General features: G+C 36.7%; 1 protein-coding gene across 11 annotated transcripts in view; it reads left to right on the forward strand.

Annotated features, from left to right (window-relative positions):
* Window positions 1-268: 268 nt before the first annotated feature.
* Window positions 269-21,871, forward strand: part of NUMB (NUMB endocytic adaptor protein) — a 216,305-nt gene continuing 194,702 nt past the window's right edge. For 8 of the 11 annotated variants that reach the window (XM_073242162.1, XM_073242172.1, XM_073242169.1 and 5 more), the window contains exon 1: window positions 277-382. The gene's annotated coding sequence lies outside the window, so the exon portion shown is untranslated. Of the gene's footprint in view, window positions 383-441; window positions 594-21,871 lie in introns of those variants that run through there. The other 3 variants (XM_073242168.1, XM_073242167.1, XM_073242165.1) reach the window with 3 other exon arrangements.

The following is a 21,871-nucleotide window of genomic DNA, read 5'->3' on the forward strand; positions in this document are numbered from 1 at the left end:
CTGCGCAACCAAACTGTCCAAGCCCGAACCAACCGTGGCCGTCACATCCCTTGCCAGTTGACTTAACAGACACTTTCTGCAGCCTATCATAACTTCTAACTGCCCAGCCATCAACCAATTACAACTAAAGATTGGTCTAGGACGCTCGAGGGCCTGGGCGGGAGGCTAATACCCGGTCCAGAAAAAGGGGCGGTAAAGAAGCTATGACGGACGGGTAAGACAAACCTATCAGAGTAGGGAACCGGTGTCCCATTCTCCAATGGAAAGGTAGGAAGTATGAAGCGGGGTGGGCCTGTTGTCATGGGGGAGGTGGTGGCGCTTGGTGGCTACTGGCGGCCGAGGTAGAGGCAGTGGCGCTGGAGTTGGTCGGGGGCAGCGGCAGGTGAGTGCCGGTAGCGCGGGCCTGAGGTCTGGGGGCAGTCGCGGGGCAGAAACTCCATCTCCGCGCTCCGAAGGCAGAGGCCAGAGGAAGGGGGCCTGGACTGCGGGCAGGTTCGACCGGGGCCGGGGCCAGGGCGGAGGCGGCGAGTTCGCACTGACTGGGCTGGTGGTAGAATGGCCCGGCTCCCGGCGGCGGAGTTCGCGTTGGCAAGGTAGGCTGGAGCCGGACCCAAGCGGGTCAGGCCGAGAGGTGCCTTGGCACATGCAGCTGCTCGGGTCTGGGGCACTGACCGGCGGCTGGTGTGTGAAGGGTAGGTCCCTGGGGAGACGCGAGCGGCCGGGGTCCCAGAGCGGGAGTGGTCCGGGGTGACCGGTCTGAGAGCGAGGTGACTCGGGAATGACCAGGGCAGCTGGGGTGCGAAGGGAAAGGGGAACCCGGGGAGCCCGGGAGCGGCCCTAGCGGAGAGAGCTGGGGGTCCGGGAAACTGGGAGTGGCCCGGATCCGAGAGAGAAGGGAGACCGAGGGCGGCCAGGGTCCGGGGTGACAGGGAGCGGCCCGGTTTCCCAGCGAGGGCGTCGAGGAAGGGCCGGGAGGGGGCTGGAGAACCTGTTGAGAAAGGCGGCGGTTCGGGGGAGGAGGGTTCCAGGGGATTTAAGGAGCTGCGGGTCTTAAGAGGGTCGGACCCGTGAAGAACCTTGAACAGCTTGGGAGGACCCGGAGCGCCCTGCCCTCCACCTCTGGTCTGTGGGATGGGACACCCAAGGCTGGACTGGTTAACTCCTGGGTCTGAGGATCCCCGGGGGACCGGGGAAGAAAATCCTCGAGGAGTAGCTCGTGTTTGAGACGTTCAGCAGGGGAGTGGAGGTTCTCTAGTTGGAGAGGAGTCGAACAAAATGATAAGGGAGGGGAGAAATAATTTTCTTGTAGGAAGGGAGTAGTAGATAGGGTGTCGTAGTTCGGAACGAGAAAGTTGCTCAGGAAGAGAGTAGTGGTCTTGTGGAAACTGGCCAGAACAGCACAGACCAGAAATTAACAGTAGTACCATTAATAGGGGGTCTAAGGACTTAAGAAATAGAAGAAACTTCGGCTTTATAATACTAAAATGCCATCTAGGACCAGAGAACAGATTCTAAAGCAAGGTTAAGTGACCTGCATTTCGGTGCTCTAGAAATTTGTTTTAGAAGACGGCAAGCAATACTATTAGAGAATAAGGACATTGACAGGATGGGGAAGTTGAAAGGGAAAAGGTAAGGAGGAGGTAAACTAAAGGAGCAGGACTGAGGACTTGAAAAAGAGAGGCATGAGAGGATAGGCATTCCTTTTTCAAATTAGAAATAAGTTTGACATCTAGTTCCACCACTTAACCTCTCTGTGCAGAAGTTTCCTCATCTGTATAATAGGGCTAATAAAAGTTTCTACCACATAAGATGGTTTTTTCACGAGTTAATATTTGTAGAACTTTTAGAATAGTGACTGGTGGAAGTAAGCACATTGTACTGGATTGTTAGAGGATAAAAAAAAGACCTAAGTTCTTTAATGCTGTGGTTCTCAAACTTTGACTTGCACCAAAATCCCTGGAGGGCTTGGTAAAATACAGATTGTTGGCTCCACCCAGAGTTTCCGAATCAGAAATGGAATTTGCATTTATCTCAGGTGATGCTTATGTTGGTCACGGGACCGCACTTTAAGAACCACATGCTTTACTGAAAACACTAATAGTGTAGCAACCTTAAAATACCTGTCTACCTTGCTAGAGTCAGATAGAGGCAGTTTGCACAAAAGATCCTAATAGAATGATACCCTATTTTAAACCTATGTTTTTTCAAACTCTGAATCATGATTTATTAGTAATTTATAAAATCAGTTTAGTGGGTTATCACCAGCATTGAAAACAAAATGAAATAAGACAGATAGAAAAATGAAAAAAAAATGAAATAAGACAGAATCTACTAGCACTGCACTTTGTAAGGAAAAGTTTTGGGAAAATTTTTTAATATATATGTGTACTAGGTCACAGTGTGAAAATGTGTTTCTTACCATCAAAAAAGTTGGAAAACTTTTAGTCATGCATGCAGCCAAAGCACCCTTTCTTAGGAATATCAGGGACTGGGTTTATTACTTATCTATCTTTTTTCTTTTGTGGTAACTCTCAGGTGGTGATACATTCTATTAAATTTCTTCAGTTCTTTTTTGGTTTCTTGGGATTTGAGGCAGATAAATGAAGTTGAGTGGTGTTTCTCAGATTTGGTACACTTTGGTTTCACTTGTCCGCTCTTGTATACGCTTTCTTTTTTACCACTGTACTGGAAAGCATTTCTCTAAAAAACCTATGTGTACACAGACATATTGGCAGTAAACAACTAACATTGAAATGGACTGGCTTGAGAACAAGTCATGGATAATAAGCAAAACTGAATAAGACATATTTCAAAAGAGAAAGCCAAAAAGGTGTTTACTTTTTAGAGAGTAAAAGTATTTCAAGGCTTTTTACAAAAGCATATTTAAGAGAATCAGATAAGCTTTACTTGTGTATTTTAGATTTATAGAAGAAATAGTGATAATACTCCACAGTAAAATGCACCTAGAATAGAGGTTTAACGACAAAGTAAATAGTTTATTAAGCAGGAGCTTTTGTTTTGATGTTTTTCTCCCTTAAAATGAACTGGATGTGGCATACGTTGCAAATTTAACTTGTTTGAGGGACCTAAATGTAATCTACAATACTTATTTTAAGCTATATTAAGAATACATATGCATTTTTTGTGCTGCTTTGGTTTGATTTTTCTTTTATAAAAAAATGAGGGTTTATATTTAGGAAGAGTTGATTTAGATCTGTTTTTATGGATATAAGAACAGAGAAAGCAATATTGAAAACTGAAAGAGATTCTTGCAGCTCTCTGAAATCTTTAATTCAAGGGATTTATGTAACCCTTTCATGAATGTTTTATGAAACTGTGAAGAAACTATTGATGTATCTTTGCATCAGGATTTTAACATAATTTACTCTTTCAAAAATCATTTTTATCTTTCAGATTTTATTTTTCCTTAAAATTTTTATTGTTTGTTTGGAAGACTGCAAAACAATCATTGTATGTTTGAGTTGAAAACGTGAGTGGTCTTTTCACAAAATAAATTTACTAATTTTTTGTGACAAAGGTTCCCAGGATGAAAACTTTTGAATTTCTTGCACTGTTAGATGGAGTTTTCCCACCACCAAAATGGTTATTCTTTAAATCATTGTACAGTTGAGAGGCACATTTTTATAGATCATTTAATTCTTTACTAACTGATGGGGGAATGTTAAATCTTAATAATCAAGTGTGGGAAAAATATAAAAGTTCATTCTTCATGATTAGAAGACCAATAGATCAGTTTGATTACTTACTTTTTAATAAATGGACTTTATTCAGTTGACTTATTATTCATCCATAATTTAATCATACTTATCTATGAATAGCTCTGGTTGCTTAATTCATTTTACAGTGAGGTTTGTTAATCTGTAATTGAATACATGGCGGTTTTTAAATCCCAAAGACACTGTATTCCTGACTGTATATTTTAGTGAGACTCGATTTCACATACCAAAGATTAAAGTGGCGTTTCAATTAACACCAGTTAATTATGTTTATTTTTCTATTTCAGTAAAGTTTTGTTGTCTTTTATAAATAGCTTCTGATCTGCTTTCTCTGCTTCATGCCCTTTAACTATCCATACAGTTAATCCTAATGGAAATGTTGGTACCTGAAAATCTAGTTCTATAAAAGTACAAAACCCCTATGTCTGGTTTTTAGTTTGCTGGGAGAATTATTTTTATCAGAAAAGGTCCCTTGGTAAAATTATCACCTTAAAAAAAGATTTTCAATAGACTACCTGAAAAGCTACATTTTATTTTGGATTTGCCAAAACACATCTATTTTGTTTAATAGATTTTTGATTTCAACAGAATGGATCTTGAATTCTGTTGGTTTCTGAACTCTGTGTTTCCTTGATAGGACTAGGGAGAAAGGAAACAATTGTACCCCTTAAATATAATTTTTTTTTTCTATCTTGTTTTTTTTTCTTAACATTATGATAAATCCTTTATTTGCCAGGAAAATTTGTTTTGGTAATATAACATTAGAAACTTTATTATTAAAGGTAGGAATACCATATAAAGCTTTAGGATGTTTGTTGAGATGTGAGACATAGGTACTGATAAATAGGATGTCATTGTGATATTGCCATATCTTTTTGAGAATATAAAATATGTAGTTGGAAAACCTGGGGCAAAAGGGGGATTGAAACTAAGGGAGAATGAGGAGAATATTGACATGTGTTTAAGGAGGAGCCTGGAGGATCTGCAGGAAGTATGTCTAGAGGAGTGAGCCATTCTTGGCAGTTTTCCTGGAGTGACGTATGTAAAAGAGGATGATCCTATTTGCAACATTCTCCCATGGACATATTTTTCATTCTGTGCAGTTTCCAAAGCTTGCTATAACTCTTCCTTTGTTTTCTTCCACTCAGATAAAGCCTGTGAGAATGCAAGTGAATAGACTGAGAATTGTTAGTCCTAGGGGATGGGAACCTGGGCAAGAATATGTGAATTGAGAAGAAGGCTGGACACTTGTGTACTTCTGCAGATCTTGAGAATAGGTCCTCCAGCAATTGTAACTAGCCTAGCCTCCCCACTTGTCCGTTGCATTGGAGTTTGGGATTAAGCAATGGGAGGAGTCCACCAGTCATCTTAAATGAATTGGCCAAGAGCTGCTATATTAATAATTAATGTCAGTTATTTCCCCTTCTCTTCCCACCAGAACTCTTATTTCTCCCCATGTGCTTGCTGATAACTTGTATTCTTTAAATAGAGATCAAAGTCTTAATTTCTTTGATCAGATAGCAAAATCTTAATTGTGTTAACTTGTTTATATTAAGGTATATATGGTTAATTAGGAAAATTATTACTATCAGATTTTTTTCCAGTTAGGAAGGAAGAGGGATTGAAAACTGTAAAACACTGCTTGGCTCCTGAATAAAGCAGAGTCAGGGAAGGCAAGAATACAGGAAAAGCAAAATTTGTAACTTTAAGATTGACCTTAATAAAATAAGTTTTAGAAGAACTTAAAAAGAGTAAAAGTGATGCTTTTGTCCTGGTCAGCCGTGCACAGGTATACCTCAGGTTCCTTTCAATTGTGTTATGTGGCCTTGCATAATTTATGAAGGTTTTTTTTTAATTTAATTATTTTTAATATAACCAACTTTGTTATAAGGAATTTTAGCTCCCAGTATTCCTTAATCAACATAAACATTTTTTTCAACTTAGATATCACAGAACCATAGAACAAACAGCCTGATGATGACAGAAGTATATTTGTACCTACCATGTTATGAAATTGAAAAAGGCATCATTTGTTTTCTGAGAAAATGTGACAAAATTGACACGATCCAAGTTTTATAAGTATATGTCTATGCTTTTGAATGCTAGCTCTATCATTTACTAATTTGCTAACTGGGCAGTTAGCCTCCATTTTGTCATCTGTGAAATGGAGTTTATACTGTCCTCCTTACCAGGTTGATGGTGAGAATTAAATGAAAAACATTTTGTATAGTGTTTTGCCCATAGTGGACTCCTCAGCATGTGGTGATGTTAATTATTATGAATTCTAATAATATTAGGCCTATTTTAGACTTCTCTTTCTAGAAGGGGCTCATATTCATCCATAGTAATAATATTGTGATTATAAGCAATTTGGCAGTTAGTAAAACCAGAGCTGACTTGAACATTTTACATGTATTTTAAGCATTTACTACCTTAGTTTGTTTTTTGTGGTTGGTTTAGTTTAGTGGATTAGACTAAAACATGGGGCAAATGGGGCTAATATTTTCTCATGTTGTCATAGGCTGTGTCTCTAGCATATTACCTTTCTAAATAGGTTTTACCCTTCTAAATAGGTACATGTTTTTGTTAACAGTGGGAACCGTTTACTCTGCTGCTAAAAAAACCAAACATTATAGATTTAATTATATTAAATTAATGCTGAATGTTAGTTAGAATCAGTTTAACCTTCCTTACAGTTAATACATTCCTCTTCAGTATTCAGGTAGAAGTAGATTTTATTTCATGTTATGTGCTGTACCCTCTTTAGTTAGGTTGATGCCATAAACTCAACTCCCAATCAGGGACTCCCCCATTATCCATTTTTGTATGCCAAAGAGTACCAAAAAAGGTCAAAGTCCTGACTGCAAAAAATTTGCAACTTTATTAGTAGATTAAATCTAATATCACAAAATAGTTTTTAAAAATATTCAATATGATAAAATGCCAAACTGTATTGTTTATAAGGATTCAAGATTGAAGAAAAAGGTCAAAAGCAAAAGAAAAGTCTTTCTGCATCTGTAGAACGCTGCTTACCTTGTCTCTGATTTAAAGCAAGTGTGTAATATCCATAACATTCTTGATGTAATGCACTTCAAATTTCACTGATGAGCTCAATTTTTGAATTGTTTACTGTTTTAAAGAGTTGATTTATTCTTATCTTTGTAAATTATTTATTGTAGTAAAAGGATCATATTTCCTATTGATAGTCAGTTCTTCCTTACTCTTGCAAGAAATACATACAGTGCTAAATACTGTATTGAAAATATTATCAAGAAAATGAACTGTTAGTGTCCATCTATATGACTGGCTATCATTTCTAAAAATATTAACATTAACATGTGATATCAACAGCTGTTAATTTCTTAATATCTATTTTATATTCTAGCCTAATTTTAGAAACCATACAGTTTGATATTTTATCATATTGCTAAAGATTTTTCAAGTTATTTTGTGATATTAGACATCCTTCATAAAGTTGTAAATTTTTTGCAGTCAGGACTTTATCTTTTTTTGTTTTTTCTGGCATACATAGATGTATGTAATGAATGATGGGGAGTCCCTGATCGGTGGCTGAGTTTATGCATCAACTAAATGAACTCTGCTTGAGTTCAAATCCAGCTCTGCTGCTGTAGGCAAGTTAACTCTTTGGGTTTTGGTTTAGTCATCTGTAAAATAAATTGCTTTGAGGATTATCTTAGTTAATGCATGTAATGTGCTTAATGCAGTGCTTAGCTCATAATAAATGCTTAGTGTTTGCTGTTGTTAAGGATTCAGGATTGCAGATAGATAAAATGAGTGAAACAGGTAAAACCTTTTTCTGTGTATTTTGCATAGACTGTGAAAGAGCATTGTATTTAAGTTTAACTGTGAAACTTAGATTTCATTTAGACATTAAAAACAATCTTGAATTCTTCTTGATTCTGTTGTCTTATTTTTAGGCTAGTCAATCTGTGGAAAACCTTGAATCTTTATTTTAATTCAGCAATGTTTTTGCCTTTAAGTCATGGCAAATTCTTCATTATTTATACCCAGATTAGCAGTGTTATAACTAACTAATCCTTAAATTCTTTTGGATTATGAAGTGTAGCTATGGGACCTGTTAGATAAATTTTTCATTAGATAGACTTCTGTTTTATTTAAGCTAATATTGACTTATTGAATCTCTTTGGCATTGAATATCTTCATCAGCAGGTCTCAGTCTGTTAACCTGAAACTGGTTGGATGGGGGTGGATGTTTTCCGTAGTTAGTAATGGGATCTCAAATCCATTTCTTCATCAAATACTATCTGTAGACAAAAGTAATAAATTCTAGATTTATATATGCATATATATATACTTACAAATATATTTGGAACTTACTTATTTTTTACATATATATTTGAAATAGTATTCAAATGAATGTTGAAATGAGTTTCTAAAATCTTTATTTTAAAGGCTAGACTGAATTCATAGTAGCTTTGGTTGCTTTGACTATTTGCTCCATCAACAGATGCTGACAATGCAGTTGTTACCATGTAGGGATCTGTTAATATTTTGACTTCTAAAAAGGTTCATCATACTTAAAAGCTCTCAGCTAATTTTTTCTACCCTTTTCTTACCCAAATGTGCCATTTCAGAAATACTTGTATGCTTTTGTTCTCCCAACTGGCATATGCATTCCGTTTTTTTTTTGGACAGCTTTATTCAAGTACAATTGACATGACATATGAGATTGCACATATTTAAAGTATACAGTTTGATGAGTTTTTACCTTTTTAGCTACCACAATCAAGATAAGGAATATACTCCTCACTCTAAGTTTCCTTGTGCTTCTTTGTAATCCATCTCCTCCTTTACACTAATCTATAACTAGTTTGCATTTTCTAGAATTTTATGTGAAGAAAATTGTGTGGTATATACTTATTTTTCGAGAAGGAGGTCTGGCTTTTTTTGCTTTGCCTAATTAAAGATTTATCCATGTTATTTTGTGTATCAGTAATTAATTTTTATTTGCTAAGTAGTATTCCAGTATATAGACATGTCACAATTTAAAAAATTATTCTCCTGTTGATAGACATTGGAGTGGACATGTGTTGTCATTTCTCTTGGATATATATCTAGTAGTGGAATTACTGGGTCATATGGTAACTCAGTTTTGCAGAGCAGCTACACCATTTTATATTCCCACCAGAGCATTCCAGTTTTTCCACAGCCTCAGAAACACTTGTTACCTCTCTCTCTCTTTTTAATAGCCATTTTAGTAGCTATGAAGTGATAACTCATTGTGATTTTGATTTGCATTTCCCTGATGGCTAATGATGAGAAATTTTTCATGGGTTTATTAGCTATTTGTGTATCTCCTTTAGAGAAATGTCTGTTTGGATCCTTTTCCCATTTAAGTAATGGGGTTATTTGTCTTTGTTACTGAATTGTGAGTTATAAAAGATCTTTATGTATCTGGATACAAGGCCCTTATCAGGTATATTATTTACAAATATTTTCCTCCAATGTGTGGGTTGTATTTTCACTCTCTTGATGGTGTCCTTTGAGATGCAAAAGTTTTTCAGTTGGAAGTCAACGTTTTTTTTGGCTTGTGCTTTTGGTTATAATATCTAAGAAACTATTGCCTAATCCAAGGTCATGAATATTTATGCTTATGTTTTCTTCTGAGAGTTTTTATAGTTTTAGCTCTTTTATTTATATGTATGATCTGTTTTGAGTTAAGTTTTTTGTGTGGTGTGAAGGGGCCCAACTTAATTCTTCTGCATGTGGATATCCAGTTGTTTCAGCACCATTTGTTGAGACCACTACTTTTGTGTTTATTGGCTTGTTACAAAAGTTTGATAACATTTTCTTCTTTGTTACTAATTCTTTCAGCTAGCAGTTTGTTGGCCTTTTGGTCTGTTGTGGCAGTGGGGGTCATGGTGCTGAGGGAAGCAGTTTATAGAGTTGCAAGAATGGGTTGTATAAGTGTCCATCAGTAGATGAATGGATAAAGAAGATGTGGCACCTATACACAATGGAGTACTATTCAACCATAAGAAAGACACAAATCCTACCATTTGCAACAACATGATGGAGCTAGAGGGTATTATGCTCAGTGAAATAAGTCAGGCAGAGAAAGACAAATACCAAATGATTTCCCTCATTTGTGGAGTATAATAACGAAGCAAAACTGAAGGAACAAAACAGCAACAGACTCACAAACTTCAAGATGGGACTAGCGGTTACCCAGGGGGAGGGATGGCAGAGGGTGGATGGGGAGGGAGGGAGAAGGGGATTGAGGGGTATTATGATTGGCACACATGGTGTGGGGGAGATCATGGGGAAGACAGTGTAGTACAGAGAAGACAAGTAGTGACTCTGTGGTATCTTACTACACTGATGGACAGTGACTGCAATGGGGTATAGGGGGGACTCGATAAGATGGGTGAATGTAGTAACCACATTGTTTTTCATGTGAAACCTTCATAAGAGTGTATATCAATGATACCTTAATAAAAAAATAATAAATAAATAAAATAAGAATGGGTTGTAAATGATTTAAATACACAGGTTGTATAATTTCATCCTTACATCACTTTATACTTGAACATTAAATGAAGTTCAGCTGCCATATTTCTGCCTGCTGGGTGACCTTGTGTCCATAGTTCTATAGAAGCTTCAATATTTAATGGAAATTGGGGTGAGATTTTTAAATATGTGACTCAGAGGAAGAAAAGCTTCTAGCATACCCCTTTTTTTCCCCCTCTTCCCCAGCCTCTCCACCTTCCCCCTTCTCTAATTCATCTACTATTACCTTTTTATCTTCTTTTGAATTATTATACATAGCCTTTTTATGAAGGTAGATTAAATACTAAGGCTGTATTTTCTAAGTTGGAAATTCAAGGAAGTCTTCTATTAGTGATGTTTAAAAACATTACAGAGAAAAATTAGGATTTTTATTAACCTTGGTAAATTTAAAGTCCAGAGTTAATATAATTAATATCAAAGTTTCCTTTTCTGTGCAATCCTAGTTGAATGTTAGAAGCATATTTTCCTTTTCATTAAAAAGTAATAAAAGTACAGTTATTTTACAATTCATGAGATTTACTTAGCATTTTGAAAGTTATTCTTGGTTTACACAACATTGAACCCTAAGTTGGGCTTTACACTTTTTTTTGTATGTTTTAGCAGGCATTAACTATATTCTTTTTGAAGATCTTTAAAGCAAAGGGAAAAGTATACAGATTTTACAGAGTACTTGAATTTTATGTGTCTCATCCCTATTTGTAGAGTTGTGATTCTTTAGAATATGAGGCCAGTACTTTGTCAAGTAAGGGCTAATTTCCTGGGAAATCAGGTTGCTGGCTTGACTTCTTGCTGTGCCTTTCCCTTCTGTTGCTTTGTAAAAGAGCTAAGTTCACTCTTGTGGAAAATCACTAAATCATCTAATTATTTTTTCCTAGCTCAGATTAAACATGATAGATATATATTTACATTGTACTAAATTCTGTAATTTTTCTTGTTACAAATTTTTTAGCATTCCCTGAAGGACTTTGGCTTTATTTAATAAGGTGGCTATTCATATTTAAAATAATACTAATGGCTTATTCTTTTAGTGGATGTTCTTATCCTTTCAGTCATTTTTTTTCCCCTCCAGTAGACCAAGTTAGTGAGGGGGTATCACTTGAAGCCCAGACACCTGTGAAATATAATGGTTTCAGTGATTTTGACCCCTACTTATTTTTTTAAATGACATCCACATTTATTGTCTTTTTTTCCTTATGCAAATTTTTATTATGTACATGATTTTGGAACCTGTTTTTTGAACAAGCATTTTAATATTATTACAGTTATTTAAAAATAGTTTAAAACAGCTAAAGAATTTTCTATTATGGATATGTCATCATTAATGCATCCAATTTCCATAGTATCCACATTTAGATTTATTAAGTTCCAATTATTATAACAAAACTTCATTGAATATTGTTAAACACAAATCTTTGTCCACATTACTGTATTCTGTAAATGGAATTCTTAAGGTATACATTTTTTTAGGGCTCTCAAGAGAGCAAAACATTGCACAATTGCTTTCTAGAAAGGTTGTACCAATTTACATTCCCATTAGCACTGTATGAGATTGAGATACATACCTTTGCCAGCAGTATTATCATTTAAAAATATTTACTAATTTGATAGGGAGAAAATAGTAACAGATTTCTGAAATTTGTATTTATTTGATCACTAGTAGAATGTTTTAAACATGATCATTAACCTTTGAACCTTTACTTTATTTAAGTGAAATAATATCCCTATTCTTTGTCCTTTTTTTTCGTTTTTCAGTGGCTTATTTTTATGTGGAATCTAGGAATGGATAATATTCAAAGCTGTGGCTTAATTTACATAAATGATAGGAAAAAGTCCCTTTCAATTTAGTTTTGCCCTCCCTCCTTGCAAACACTGATTTTGTCTATTCTTGAATTTCATATAAATGCAGTAATACCACATATACTTTTTGTCTGGCTTCTATTACCTAACATGTTTTTGAGATTCATTTTGTTATATACATTTATTTTTTTTATTGAGGAAACCATAATCAGTAGACAATTACTGCAATAATACAGTTCCATAAAAGCAATCTTTAAACCACAGTTTGTTAAATATTTAGTTTATCTGAAGTCCAAGTTGTATTTCCCTAAGACACCATTTCCATCACAGTAGCCATTTTTCCTTATCCATTTAAAAATAGTTTTCCTTATTTTTGGATAAGGAAAAAAGCCAGTTTTCCTTATCCATGAAATTTCTGGAGGGGACTCAGGATGAATATGCTCCAAGAACACATAAAAAAAATATGTGTGCAAATACACCTAAGAGTTCACTTAATAAAAGGCGTATCACTTTATAAACACTGGGATTTATTTGCCTCTTAAAAGCACCAATTAAAAAATTCCTCAAAAGTTTATATTATGGCAAGAAATCCCAAGCAAGTTACCGAACAAAAATAAGGGTGCTTTCAGAATAGAAATTATCTTCAAGTAGGGATTAAAATGCTTTTTAAATGAGATAGAATTTAAAGAGAATTAAGGTAGCCTCTTTGAATAGCAAATTCAAATAATTATTGTAAATAGATCACTCCATAGGTGTCACAGTATTTCATTTTATGAATATGCTACCCTTTGTTTTTCCATTCTGCTATTTGAAAGATAACTGTGTTATTTCCAGTTTTTACCTGTTATAAACAAGGCTGCTATAAACATTATTGAACAGGTCTTTTTGTGAACATAGGTTTCATTTCTCTTGGTTGAATACATAGGAGTAGAATTGTTGGGTCTCAGGGTGGATGTATGTTTAACTTTATGAGAAATTGCCAAATAGTAGATTTCTCAAGATGGTGGTGTGAATAGGGTGGCAGAAATCTCCTCCCAAAACGATATATATTTTGAAAATACAACGAATACACCTTTTCCTAAAAGAGTGACCAGAAGATACAATACACGAGCCAGGCTGCATCTGCAAGAGCCCAACATCTCATGGAAAAGGGTAGGATACAAAGCGTGACCTGGCAGGACCTGAGCATTCCCCCCACCCCAGCTCACTGGAAGGAGGAAGGGAATCAGAGTGGGGAGGGAGTGGAAGCACAGGACTGCTAAATAACCAGGCCTGGTGGTCTGCTCCAGGAGCACAGACACACATTGCATGGTGCACTGGATATTGGAGGAGCGGAAAAGCAAGGTCTGAGATTGAGACTGCACTCAGGTTCCCACAGCTGGCTGCCATGGGATAAAAGAAAAGTGGGTGCTTTAAAAGTCTTAAAGGGACAAGGGTTTAACAGGTGGACAAAATCATCCTGGAACACTCAGCCCAGCAGGCTGGGAACTTCAAGGAACTTCAGGTGCCTTAACACCCTGGGTGGCAACGCAGCTCCGAACCCCTCGCAGCGATAAGCAGCCTGCTGTTCCTTCCCCACTGCTGGCACTGCAAGCAAACTGGATGACCTGCCATTCTGCAGAACAGCCAGGTAACAGCCCTGCCTACAGCATCCACACAGCTCAGCACAGAGGCTTCTACCTGTGCGTGGCTAACTGGCCCAGACCCAGAGGCTGCTCCCTGCACTTGGTTGACTGGCACAGTCAGCAGAGAATGATGCAGTGTCCGGGAGGTACAAAGGAGCTTTGTTCTAGCAGCAGAACACGTGCCACTTGCCTGCAACCCCTGCCAATGCCCTAGGCCATCCCAAGGGCCACCCCCCCCACAGAAGCTCAGGGGATTAACCCAGAGGCTGCTCCCTGTGTGCGGTTAACTGGCACAGACAGTGGAGACTAGAAAGGTGACTGGCAAGCAGAAAGGGACGTTGTTCTTCCAGCTGACACAGGAGCCACTCATCAGTGACCACTCCCATCTACATGAAAAGGCAGAAGAACCTTGTTCAGTCCAAAATCCCTCAAACACCAGAGAGAGGGCTTGGTGAGACTGAAATCACTAATCTTTCTGAAAAAGAATTCAAAATAAAAGTCATAAGCATGCTAATGGAGCCACAGAGAAATATTCAAGAGCTAAGAGATGAATTCAGAAGGGAGATAACAGAAATGAAACAAACAATGGAAGGATTTAAGAGCAGACTGGATGAGGTGGAAGAGATTGTTAATGGAATAAAAATCAGAACAGGAATAAAGAGAAGCTGAGGCAGAGACATAAAAGGATCTCTAGGAATGAAAGAATATTAAGAGAACTGTGTGACCAATAGAAAGGGAACAATATTCACATTATAGGGGTACCAGAAGAAAAAGAGAGAGAAAAAGGGATAGAAAGTGTCTTTGAAGAAATAATTGCTGAAAACTTCCCCATTCTGGGGGTGGAAATAGTCTCTCAGACCATGGAAGCCCACAGATCTCCCAAAACAAGGGACCCAAGGAGGACAACACCAAGACATATAATAATAAAATGGCAATGATCAAAGAAAAGGACTGAATATCAAAAGCAGCCAGAGAGAGAAAAAAGGTCACCTACAAAGGAAAACCCATCAGGCTATCATAAGACTTCTCAGCAGAAACCTCACAGGCCAGAAGGGAATGGCATGATGTATTCAATGCAATGAAACAGAAGGGCCTTGAACCAAGAATACTGTATCTAGCATGATTATCATTTAAATTTGAAGGAGGGATTAAACAAATCTCAGATAAGCAAAAGTTGAGGGAATTTACCTCCCAGAAACCATTTCTACAATGTATTTTAAAGGGACTGCTCTCAATGGAAGTGCTTCTAAGGCTAAAAAGATGTCACCAGAGAAAATAAAACCACAGCAAAGAAAGCAGACCAAACAAATACTAACTAAATGCAAAATAAAACCAGCTACCCACAAAATCATTCAAGGGAAACACAACAGAATAAAACACCTAACATAAAGAGTGGAGGAGAAAGAAAAAGAAGGGAGAGAAATAAGGAATCATCAGACTGTGTTTATAATAGCATAATAAGTAAGTTAAGTTAGACAGTGAGATAGTAAGGCAGGTGCCCTTGAACCTTTGGTAACCATGAATCCAAAGCCTGCAATGGCAGTAAGTACACATCTATTGATAATCACCCTAAATATAAATGGACTGAATGCACAATTCAAAAGACACAGAGTAATAGAATGGGTAAAAAAGCACGACACATCTATATGCTGCCTAAAAGAGACTCACTTCAAACCCAAAGACATACACAGACTGAAAGTCAAGGGATGGAAAAGGATATTTCATGCAAACAACAGGGAGAAAAAAGCAGGCATTCCAGTACTTGTATCAGACAAAATATACTTCAAAACAAAGAAAGTAACAAGTGACAAAGAAGGACATTACATAATGATAAAGGGGTCAGTCTAACAAGAAGATGTAACCATTATAAACATCTACACACCCAGCATGGGAGCACCAACATATGGGAAACAAATACTAACAGAATTAAAGGAGGAAAAAGAAGGCAATGCATTCATTTTAGGAGACTTCAACACAACGCTCATTCCAAAGGACAGATCAACAAGACAGAAAATAAGTAAGGATGCAGAGGCACTGAACAACATGTTAGAACACATGGACCTAACGGTCATTTACAGAATTCTACACCCAAAAGAACAGGATACACATTATTCTCAAGTGCACATGGAACATTTTCACGGATAGACCACGTACTAGGCCACAAAAAGAGCATCAGTAAATTCAAAAAGATTGAAATTGTACCAACCAACTTCTCAGATCACAAACATAAAATGAGAAATAAATTGTACAAAGAAAACAAAAAGGTTCACAAAGACACGGAGGCTTAATAACATGCTCCTAAATAATCAATGGATCAGTGACTAAATTAAAACAGAGATCAAGCAATATATGGAGACAAATGAAAGCAACAGCACAATGCCCCAACGTTTGCAGGATGCAGCGAAGGCAGTTCTAAGAGGAAAGTATATAGCAACCCAGGCCTATTTAAAGAAGGAAGAACAATCCCAACTGACCAGTCTAAATTCACAATTATTGAAACTGGAAAAAGGAGAACAAATGAGGCCCAAAGTCAGCAGAAGGAGGGACATAATAAAGATCAGAGAAGAAATAAACAAAATTGAGAAGAATAAAACAATAGAAAGAATTAATGAAACCAAGAGCTGGTTCTTTGGTAAAATAAACAAAATAGATAACCCCCTAGCCAGACTTATCAAGAAAAAAAGAGAATCTGCACACATAAAAAGAATAAAAAATGAGAAAGGAAAAGTCACTATGGTCACCACCAAAATACAAAGAATTATTAGAGAATATTATGAAAAATTATATGCTTACAAACTGGATAACCAAGAAGAAATGGACAACTTTCTAGAAAAATACAACCTTCCAAGACTGACCCAGGAAGAAACAGAAAATCTGAACAGACCAGTTACCAGCAATGAAATTGAATCGATAATCAAAAACTACCAAAGAACAAGCCTTCCGACCAGATGGATTCACCACTGAATCTTATGAGACATGAAGAAAGACATAATACCCATTCTCCTTAAAGTTAACCAAAAAATAAAAGAGGAGGGAATACTTCCAAACTCATTCTATGAAGCAAGCATCACTCTAATACCTAAACCAGGCAAAGACACCACACAAAAAAAGAAAACTACAGATCAATATCCCTGATGAACATAGATGCAAAAATACTTAACAAAATATTAGCAAACTGAATTCAAAAATACATCAAAAGGATCAAATACCATGTTCAAGTGGGATTCATCCTGGGGATTCAAGGATGGTACAACATAAGAAAATCCATCAACATCATCCACCACATCAACAAAAAGGACAAAAACCACATGATCGTTCCCATAGATGCTGGAAAAGCATTTGATAAAATTCATAGATGCTCTTTTTATGATAAAAACTCTCAACAAAATTGGTATAGAGGGCAAGTACCTCAACATAATAAATGCATATATGACAAACCCCACAGACAACATCATACTGAACAGCGAGAAGCTGAACGCCTTTTCTTTAAGATCAGGAAAAAGACAAGGATGCCCACTCTCCCCACTTTTATTCAACATAGTACTGGAAGTCCTAGTCATGGAAATCAGACAACACAAAGAAATACAAGCAATCCAGATTGGTAAGGAACAAGTTAAACTGTCCCTGTTTGCAGATGACATGATACTGTACATAACAAATCCTAAAGAATCCACTCCCAAACTACTGATTTCAGCAAAGTGGCAGGATACAAAATTAATACACAGAAATCTGTTGCATCCCTATACACTAATGATGAACTAGCAGAAAGAGAAATCAGGAAAACAATTCCATTCACAATTGCATCAAAAACAATAAAATACCTAGGAATAAACCTAACCAAAGAAGTGAAAGATCTATACTCTGAAAACTGCAAGACACTCATGAGAGAAATTAAAGAAGATACCAATAAATGGAAATTCATCCCATGCTCTTGGCTAGAAAGAATTAATATTGTCAAAATGGCCATCCTGCCTAAAGCAATCTACAGATTCAATGCAATCCCTATAAAAATACCAACAGCATTCTTCAACAAACTGGGAACAAATAGTTCTAAAATTCATATGGAACCACAAAAGACACCGAATAGCCAAAGCAATCCTGAAAAGGAAGAATAAAGGAGGGGTGATCACACTTCCCGACTTCTAGGTCTACTACAAAGCCACAGTAATCAAGACAATTTGGTACTGGCACAAGAACAGACCTATAGACTAGTGGAACAGACTAGAGAGCCCAGATATTAACCCAAGCATATATGGTCTATTAGTATATGACAAAGGAGCTATGGACATACAGTGGGGAAATGACAGCCTCTTCAACAGCTGGTGTTGGCAAAACTGGACAGGTACATGTAAGAGAATGAAACTGGATTACTGCCTAACTCCATACACAAAAGTAAACTCAAAATGGATCAAAGACCTGAATGTAAGTCATTAAACCATAAAACATTTAGAAGAAAACACAGGCAAAACTCTCTTGAATATAAACATGAACGACTTCTTCATGAACATATCTCCCTGGACAAAGGAAACAAAAGCAAAAATGAACAAGTGAGACGATATCAAACTAAAAGCTTCTGTACAGCAAAGGACACCATTAGTAAAACAAAAAGTCATTGTACAGTATAGGAGAATATATTTATAAATCACATATCTGATAAGGGGTTGACATCCAAAATATATAAAGAGCTCATGCATCTCAACAAACAAAAAGCAAATAATCCAATTAAAAAATGGCAGAGGATCTGAACAGATAATTCTCCAAAGAAGAAATTCAGAAGGCCAACAGGCAGATGAAAAGATGCTCCACATCGCTTGTCATCAGAGAAATGCAAATTAAAACCACGATGAGATATCACTTCACACCAGTTAGGATGGCCAACATCCAAAAGAAAAGGAACAAGAAATGCTGTTGAGGATGCAGAGAATAGGGAACCCTCGTACAGTGCTGGTGGGATTGTAAATTAGTTCAGCCATTGTGGAAAGCAGTATGGAGGTTCCTCAAAAAACTCAAAATATAAAGACCATTTGACCCAGGAATTCCACTCCTAGGAATTTACCCTAAGAATGCAGGACGTATGCACCCCTAGGTTTATTGCAGCACTATTTACAGTAGCCAAGAAATGGAATCACCTTAAGTGCCCATCAGTAGATGAATGGGTAAAGAAGATATGGTACATATACACAATGGAATATTATTCAGCCATAAGAAGAAAACAAATACTACCATTTGCAACAACATGGATGGAGCTAGAGGGTATTATGCTCAGTGAAAGAAGCCGGGTGGAGAAAGACAAGTACCAAATGATTTCCCTCATTTGTGGAGTATAACAACAAAGCAAAAACGGAAGGAACAAAACAGCAGCAGAATCTCAGAACCCAAGAATGGACTAACAATTGCCAAAGACAAAGGAACTGGGGAGGATGGGTGGGAAGGGTGGGATAAGGGGATTAAGTGGCATTACGACAAGCGCACATGATGTGGAGTAGGAAGTGGCACTGGGAAGACAGTATAGCACACAAAAGACAAGTAGTGATTCTATAGCATCTTACTATGCTGATGGATAGTGACTGTAATGGGGTATGTGGTGGGTTTTGATAATGGGGGAAATCTAGTAACCACAATGTTGCTCATGTAATTGTATATTAATGATACCAAAATTTAAAAAAATTGCAAAGTAGTTCTCTCTAGCAGTGTATGAAATTTTTGGCTCCAAATCTTTACCACCACTTCTTAATCTCTTTGATTTTTAGTAATTCTAGTGGATATAAAGTGTTATCTTAGAATGGCTTTGATTTGTATTTTCCAGATGACCAAAGATGTTGACCACTTTTTTTTTATTAAAGTATCATGGATATACAGCCTTATGAAGGTTTCACATGAACAAGATTGTGGGTTCAACATTCACCCATATTATCTAGTTCTCACTCTGCCATTGCAGTCCCTATCAGTGTAGTAAGATGCTGTAGTCATTAGTTGTATTCTCCTTTGTCTACTGCCTTCCCCACTGACATCTTTTTTCTTTGTTAAAATTTTTACAAAAGCAAATTTGGAGATTGATAGTAAATATCTTAATAAAAGGTTCAGTGTAGTTTGTTACTATATATGAATCTATGGTTATTAATTTGATATGTAAGATCAGAGGTTAGTTTATAATTAAAAGTAAAATGAAAAACATTAATTTCTAGTGTAAGATTTTTCAGATATTCCATATCAAGTGATTATTCATATAGATTTCTTGGAGTTGATCACTATTTGTTATAACTTTGGTGAGTAAATGATTCAAAAGGAAAACTTCAGACTGTGTTTTATATAAGCTTTTTTAATGTAGTATATTGAATTATTGTTCAGGTACATTAAAATTTCATGATCTGGCTAGCAAACCGTTTTGTGTTTGAGCTGCATGTGAGCATTGATAGTCTAGTAAGGGTATCACATAATAATACTAATACGAGCAGTAGCTATTGCTGTATTCCAGGCATTGTTCTTTACATGCAATAATTTAATGCTCATCATGGTTATACTTACTTTCCAGTTTAGGATTCTTGGGCACAGAGTTAGTTAAGCAGTTTGCCCCAAATCATAGATCAAGTGGTAGACTGAGATTCAAATTTAGGTAGTCTGGCTCCAGAGCTCATATTCTTACCCCTCAGTGGTAAAGTGATTAAATGCCATCAATTTTGTGTTCCTTATAAATAATATCATTGTGTGGTAGTGGTGGCTAAAGTTTAAGTTGGGATTTCTAAGTTCTCAGATAGATCTTTACCAGTCCCTCTCCCTTCACTGTCCATACTCTTGTCATGTATCCAGGGATGGTGATATATAGAAAGAGAGTTATATCTGAATTGACAGATAGTGGATAACCCTAGTAACCTGAGATTGAGTGCTTTTCTAGAGAGATGTCATTTCTTTCTCTACCTAATTGAGTCTTAGAACTGGAGCAACTACTTTCAGTCTTTAGCAGTATTTGTTTAACTGGTCTTTGTGGAAATCTCTGAATGTAAATGTTTAACATCCTCTGGAAACAAACTGAAGGAGAGATGAGGTTGGTGGAATTTACACCTGAAAAATGTTGGGTCTAATAACAGCGCTACCTAAATAACTTGATATTTATAGATATTTATGATATATTTACACAAGAATCAGAGTTCTTAAAATTCTTTTCTTTTTTTTTCTGAATCTTTAGCATACTGAAATCATTAAACTCTGTCACTAGTTTGGGTTTAGATAAGATTTATCTTTAAGGAGAGGGCTGAATTTTTGGCTAGTTTCTTTGAAAGAAGGTTTGGGGATGGAAGGAAAGTATGTATTGACTTTTTACTTCACCACTTGTTTTGTGACTTCCTCCACTTCTGATTTGGTGTCATTATTGATATCATGGGTGACTTTAAAAAGCTGAGGTGGATGGGAAGTGTTTTGTGTATAGTGAATGAGAGAATGTAAATTCTTGAATAAGTAAATCATGAGTTTAATTCTTGTGCTGCCACATTCCATGATTTGGCTAAATATTTAAACTTCTCTGGGTCTTTGTTTCTAATTTTATAAAGTGATAGTAATGGACTGGATGATCCTTAAGGTTTTTTTGATGATGAAATACTTAAATTGTTCTAAAAATTGTAGTGAATAATATGAATATAGTTCTATTATATTTTTGGTATCATTAATCTACAATTAAATGAAGAACATTATGTTTACTAGGCTCCCCCCTTCACCAAGTACCCCCCACATACCCCTTCACAGTCACTGTCCATCAGCGTAGTAAGATGCTGTAAAATCACTACTTGTCTTCTCTGTGTTGTAGAGCCTGCCCCGTAGCCCCCAACTTTTTACATGCTAATTGTAATGCCCCCTTTCTTTTTCCCTGCCCTTATCCCTCCCTTCCCACACATCCTCCCCAGTCCCTTTCCCTTTGGTAACTGTTAGTCCATTCGTGGGTTTTGTGATTCTGCTGTTGTTTCATTCCTTCAGTTTTTCTTTGTTCTTATATGAGTGAAATCATTTCGTACTTGTCTTTCTCTGCCCGCCTTATTTCACTGAGCATAATACTCTCTAGCTCCATCCATGTTGTTGCAAATGGTAGGATTCATTTTCTTCTTATGGCTGAATAATATTCCATTGTGTATATGTAACAGATCTTCTTTATCCATTCATCTACTGATGGAC

Source organism: Manis javanica, chromosome 8 (genome assembly GCF_040802235.1).
Source record: "Manis javanica isolate MJ-LG chromosome 8, MJ_LKY, whole genome shotgun sequence".
NCBI classification, from domain to species: domain Eukaryota; kingdom Metazoa; phylum Chordata; class Mammalia; order Pholidota; family Manidae; genus Manis; species Manis javanica.